The sequence below is a fragment of the Crocuta crocuta genome, unplaced genomic scaffold (genome assembly GCF_008692635.1).
Source record: "Crocuta crocuta isolate KB4526 unplaced genomic scaffold, BGI_CrCroc_1.0 scaffold299, whole genome shotgun sequence".
Classification (NCBI taxonomy): domain Eukaryota; kingdom Metazoa; phylum Chordata; class Mammalia; order Carnivora; family Hyaenidae; genus Crocuta; species Crocuta crocuta.
This window is the reverse complement of record NW_027532747.1, coordinates 2,177,892-2,183,820: the sequence shown is the minus strand read 5'-3', so window position 1 is coordinate 2,183,820 and position 5,929 is coordinate 2,177,892. Positions and strand designations below refer to the sequence as shown.

General features: G+C 63.3%; 1 protein-coding gene across 1 annotated transcript in view; it reads left to right on the top strand.

The window, feature by feature from the left end:
• Window positions 1–5,929, top strand: part of DLK1 (delta like non-canonical Notch ligand 1) — a 26,713-nt gene that overhangs the window by 5,235 nt on the left and 15,549 nt on the right. The window lies entirely within an intron of this gene.

Genomic DNA, 5,929 nt, shown 5'->3' with positions numbered 1-5,929 from the left:
GTGAGCTGTGAGCCTGGGGCAGAAGTCACCTCCACTGCTACTCCGGGTCTCCCTCCTCCGGGCCCTCCGTGGGTCCTCCTGGCCTCCCCATGGTGCCCGGTGGTGGCCTCTCTGCTGTGTCTGCTGTCCCTCCTCCCATGGCGGTCGCTGGAGCCTTTTAAGGCTCCGACCTTGTCTTTCCCCTTCTCAGAGCCGGTCTGAGGCAACCCCCGACTCTGCCCAGCGGCCTGGCCGGGCAGCCCCTCCGACCTTCAGGGACAGCTGCCCCCCTCACTCCAGCGGGTCTCTGACAAGGCTCCCAAAATAGCCAGGCACGTTGGCGCCCTGGCCTTCCTGGCGCAAGCTCGTCTTGCTGGGAAGGCCTCCCCCTCCCCTGCATTTGGCAAACTCATCTGTACCCTTCAAGGCCCATCCCCAAGGTCACCGCCAGTGGGAAGCCTTCCAAAGAAAGGCTCTCAGGCCCTGCCCGGGCCACCTTGGCACTCGGGCAGCTCAGACAGTGGGACGGGGCTTCCTGCTGGTGTAGGGCCGTGCCACGCAGGGGGCTTCATGACGCCGCTGGCTGCCAGCGATCTCTGGCCACTTGGGGCAGAGCGGCCTTCAGTGTCCATCCTGATGTCCTTTCCACCTTGCAGATTGGGCCAATGAGGCCCAGAGTCCCCACAGTCTGTCCGTCCGTCTGTCTGCGCTCTTCTGCACAGTGGATACCCTCTCTTCTCTGAATCCCACCTTCCTCCAGCAACAGGGAGCTCACTCCCTCCGCCCACCGCGGGGCCACACGGAATCCTAGCCGGGATCTGCACGAGGCATCCTGGTCGGGCCGCCCTAGACGCGGGGAGAAGGTGTAGACGTGGCAGGCAACTGCGCTCCCGGGCCCCCCGTCGTGCTGGGCTGGTGGGCCCGCTGGGCCGGCCTCGGAGGCCCGTGGATGAGGGGACAGCCTGGCCTTTGTGTCTTATCTTGCTCAGACCTAGCCTTGTGGTCTGACGAGTGCCGGGCTTGGGCCCGAAGGCGGGACCCCATGGGCGTGGCGGTCAGGACAGGAAGGCTGGCTGGCCCTGGGGGAGGGNTGAGACAAAGGTACCAGCATCAAGACACAGAGGGGACAGGGCCCCCGGGGGCCGATGGCCTTCAGGTTTTGTTATAACCACCGCCAGGCACAGAGTGGGGAGTCGAGCCTGGGCTGCGGGTACGGTAACGGGGCAGCACTGCCCTGGCTCAGAACCCGGTATCGGCACCGGCCTGCCCACACCGCCCCCACCAGCCGAGGGCTCCTGGTGGCCTGTCCCCAGGCTGTGGCCCCTGCCCCCTGGGCCGCGGGGACAACGTGTAGGAGCGCGGCATCTGGGCCCTCTCCCGCCTTGTTCCGCAGTCGCGGTCCTCAGACTTGCTAATTAGTCGGTAAGGACACACCCCAGAAATGAGCCTGTCTTGATGAGGCGGCGCGCTTGCCAGCACTGGGTCCCACTGCTTCCCCGGCAAGGCTCGCAGGAAGAAACCGGCAGCTCCCCCTCTCTCGAGGAAGAGTCGCCGCAGATGTTTTTACAAAGTCCGGGCCAGGGAACATATGAATAAATGCCACGATTCACGTCTGCAAACCCCTCCCCGCCAGCTTCTGTCCTGACAGGCGAGGGGGGCTGGGGAGGAGGCGGGCAGATGTGCGACCCGGGAACGTGGCCAAATGCTTTGTTCAAGGCCGCGTTCCTGTCACAGGCAGAACTAAGTGGCATGAAGAGCTGGGGAAGCCCCGTGACAATCAGGGGCTCCGGGGTGCCCACGGGCCGGCCCACTGGCCAGTCATCGCCTGGCCTCCCCCAAGCAGGTGGCCTGGCTCCGGGGAAGGGGGTGCACTGGCAGGGAGGCTCCCTCACCCTTGGGAGAGGCTTGATTACCCCAAAGGCCAGGGGCCACATTCCTCATTATTGTAATAACAACAATTAGTGGGAGTGGTGATAACCAAGTCCCGGCCCCCAGACTCTCCCTCCAAACTCAGCCCCACAGCCTCGCCAGGGCCCGAGCGGGGGCGCTCAGAGCAGGGGGTCCTTCTCCCCAGCGTTCAGAAGGCACCAGCTGGGCAGTGGGGGGTGGGACCGGGTGCCAGGAAGTGGCTTTCTGCTAACCGGAAGTGAAGATTTGTGTGGACAGTCTGGGGGGGAGGATGGGTATTTTCAGGGTTTGGGGCTCCCCGAGGTCATCTCCAGATGGTGATCACCTCCTCTGTTTTCCTGCAAAAGCAGCACTACCTGAGAAGTGACGGCCGCACCTCTTCTGGGGGGGGAGTGTCTCCCCGATATTTACTGAGCATGTACTTTTCTGCCTCTGGGGGATCAGTCTACAGCTTACAGGGGGGCCCTTCCCCACAAGCGCCCACAGAAGGGAAGAGGACTCTGGTCTTCAGGGAGCACCCCCAGCAACGGGGCGGGGGGCTCTCATCTCTGAGCATCCTTCCCTCTGGCAGGATGAGGAACGTCAGGAGGCCCAGGGCTGATGGTATGGAGCCCGGGCAATTGGGCTGAGGCTTTAAACCGTGGGAGGGGAGGCGGGAGAGCAGGAGGGACTCCTCCCTGTGTAGAGCAGAGCAGCAGCGGGGACAGGTCCCCCAGCGTCTGCCTGGGGGCCACAGAGACAGCCACATTCAGAGAGGAAAGAGTGGACTGCGGGGGGTGGGGGGGCGCAGAACTTGCTGGCTCCCCCAGGGCTTATGGTAACTGGCTACAATTCACCCTCCAGCCAAGGAGGTGGAGAGAGAGGCGAGGGGTCTCGTGGGACCAGGAGAGAGCTGACGAGACATGGGGGGTCGGAACCTGAGCCCCTGGCCGGCAGCAGAGCACCCAGAAAAGAGACCTACACATGGCAGCCACTGGGCAAGAGAGCCGTAGACCCACTTCCCCGCCCGACCCTCGCAGAGGGATGCACATCCATGGGGGACTGCCTGGAGGAGGCAGCAGGGTCCGAGATGGGACCAGGCTACAGGGAGGGGTATGGGGGATGGAGCCAGCCACAGACGCCTCTCTCCACAGCCTCAGAGCCACGTTTTAATTAGTCAAGTTCTCAGACCATTGTTTCCTGTTCCCCACAACACGGAAGATTCGTTCAAAGCTGGGCCAAGTTGAAAATACCAGCGACAGGGGTGTGCAGGGGCCGAGGGAGCCCCACAGGCGGGCCCTCCAGCAGCGGGGAGGCAGGAGCAGCCCCCCTGGAGGGAGTCCCTGCCCACGTCCTCCCCACCGTCCGCTGGAGGGACCCAGGGCAGCCACCTGCAGCTGCGCCAGCCCCACTCCGCCGGTGGGGAGTACCAGCGCGAGACCAGAAAGATGTGGGAACCCTTGTGCTGTTGGACATGGCAATGGGCACGCCAGCAGCCCTGGCAGAAGCCCTCAGGGTGAGTACAGGGGCGAGGAGCCTGGCAGGCATTCCTGGAAGTGCTCCTGGAGGAGGTGGCCCTCAGCACGGGATGGGTGTGAGCGCTGGGCGTTTTGAATGAAACCCAGCATGAGCGGGGCACAGAGGTTAGAGAGCGTGGGAGTTCAGGCGTGTCCTGCTTACGGGCAGATGCTGGCGGCGGGTGAGGCAGCAGCCTTCATGGGACAGGCATGGGGGCGGGCACAATACGGGGGAGGCATCCCCAGGGAGGAGCTCTGTCTTGTCCGGGCCTCCCGGAGAGTTCCAGGGTCAACGGGTCCATGGGCAGGGAGGCACAGAGCGCAAACCCAGCTCCACCTCCTGTCCCAGAGGGGAGGGGACAGGGTGCCATGACTCTGGGGACACTAGATGGCCACCTCCTGGCTGAAACTGAACTGTCATCACTGTCATGAGATGATGCCAGTTGTCATCCACAACCACAGTCCTGGTTGCCAGGCCTCAGTTTACCCACTGGATGAGAGAGAGAGAGAGCGAGAGAGCGAGAGAGAGAGCTCTCCTATAAAGCATACAGTGTCATCCATTCACCTACCCACACATCCATGCATCCATCCATCCATCCATCGTGTCTTCACTCAACAAACTCTCTGGGCTCTTCCCACACGGCTACAGCCCAGAGGAGGACCAGACGTGTGCTGTGCTCTCCAGAGCCTTCACCCCACCTCCCACCGCGTGAAGCCGCTCACTGATGTCTAAAGCAGAGCGTGACAAATGCTGGGTCCGGAGGAGTAAATAAAATCAATACAAAAGCACTTTGACAGTTAAAAGCACAATTAACACCTGGGCTCCACCTCTAGGGACAGCGCTTGGGGGGGGGGCGGGGCACAAGACGGCTTTGGTCCGGTGTACGGCGCCGGACAGGGGCTCACACAGCGCCTCCCGTGCCCCAGACGGCCACTGGATGTGGGAATGCAATCACAGCACGCGTCCCTTTAGTGGAGGTGTCGTTCAGATCCCCATGTCCCTCTCAGGCCAGGAAGTCACGGAGGAGAGAGACCGTGTTCTCCTTATTCCATTAATCACTGATGCCCGCACTCGCCATCTGCAGGTAAGAGCCTGTGCTCTGCCTGTAAACAGCCTCCCGTCTCCCTTCTTTAACTGCAGACACACCTGTGCGTGTGCACACTCACGCACACACACTCACACACACACAGCTTTTTGCAGACCTTTCCTCCACCTTCCCGTTCACAACCACAGCGATCGCCTCCGAGGCTCACCTCCTACGCCCCCACAGCCCCTGCGCGCCCCCCGGTCTGCCCCCGAGGTGTCCCCTTGACCCGTGCCCGGGGCTGACTTCTCAGCCTCCACCTTCACTGATGTCCCTGCGGCCCTGGGGACCAAGGGCCTCACTTTCCTTCCTCCCTTCTTCTTCTTTCTTGGCGTCAGAGGTGCCTCTCCGTGTTTGTAAAGATGGGAGATGGGAGGGGGGTGTTTCTGGGTGTCAAGAAGGGGGCCTGTGCTGACAGGCGCTGCACATTTGGAGCTGGGAGGGGTGATGGGTAGCCAGGCGAGAGGAAGCTCTGGGTCTCTGCCCCCCCGCCATCTTCTGGTGGCTTCTGTGGCCTTTGTGAACACCTCTCCGCTCTCATTCCTTAAACGCCACTGCGCTGCGCCGTGAGGTTTTCTATCCACCGACTCTCTGGATTCCTCTTCATGGCTCGACCGCCGCTCCCCACCACCCGTCCCCCGCGGCAGCCCCAGCCCCCTCGCACCTCGTGGCACCTCCACCCATCCGGGCCACTGGGACCACAAGCCCTGGCCCAGGCAGTGCGGGAAGTCACAGCCGAGGAAAGTCAAGTGGGGAAACTGAGGCCCCGGAGAAGCTCATCCCAGGTGCTACGCAAATCCTGATGCCTGTGACCCGGCCCAGAGCAGGGACACTGCCAACATGGCGCTTTCGCAGACAAGAGTAGTGGCTCGGCTCATGTGGGGGGGGGGTGCTCCCTGCAACCCCGGCCCAGGAGAGCCCTGCAGCTGGGCACTGCTCCAGGTCGGTGGGGGCCGGGGGCACAGAGCCCCAGCCAGGACACCCAGATTCGGAGCTCTGCCCCGAAGCAGCTTTCCAGCCTCAGTTTCCCTGCCCGAGATGGAGGCAGTTGGGTTCGATGATGCTCTGTGTCCCTCTGGCCCCGCCCTGTGCTCCTGGCTCTGTGCCCTCCGCTCGCAGCACAGGAGAGGGGTGGGGGGGGCCTCGTCACCCACCGCCTCCGCCCTCTGCAATCCTGGCTTCCAGTTCAGGTGATGGCGCCCCCTCGCCCCGCAGGCCCCTGGGCGACTGCCTGCTGCTCCCCCCAGCTTCCTCACACCCGGCCCACATCTCTGTAAATAGCCCTTTATTAAACCCTCCCAGAACCAACCTTGCTGCAGCGCCATCTGCGTCCTGCTGGGGCCCTGCCTGTATCCTGGGTGGGGGGTGTGGCTCCCCGCCCCTGTGGCAAGATTCGCGGTCTCCTTGCTTACCCGCTGTCAGGCAGGGAGGAGGCTGGCCACAGACCCCCCCCCCCCCCCC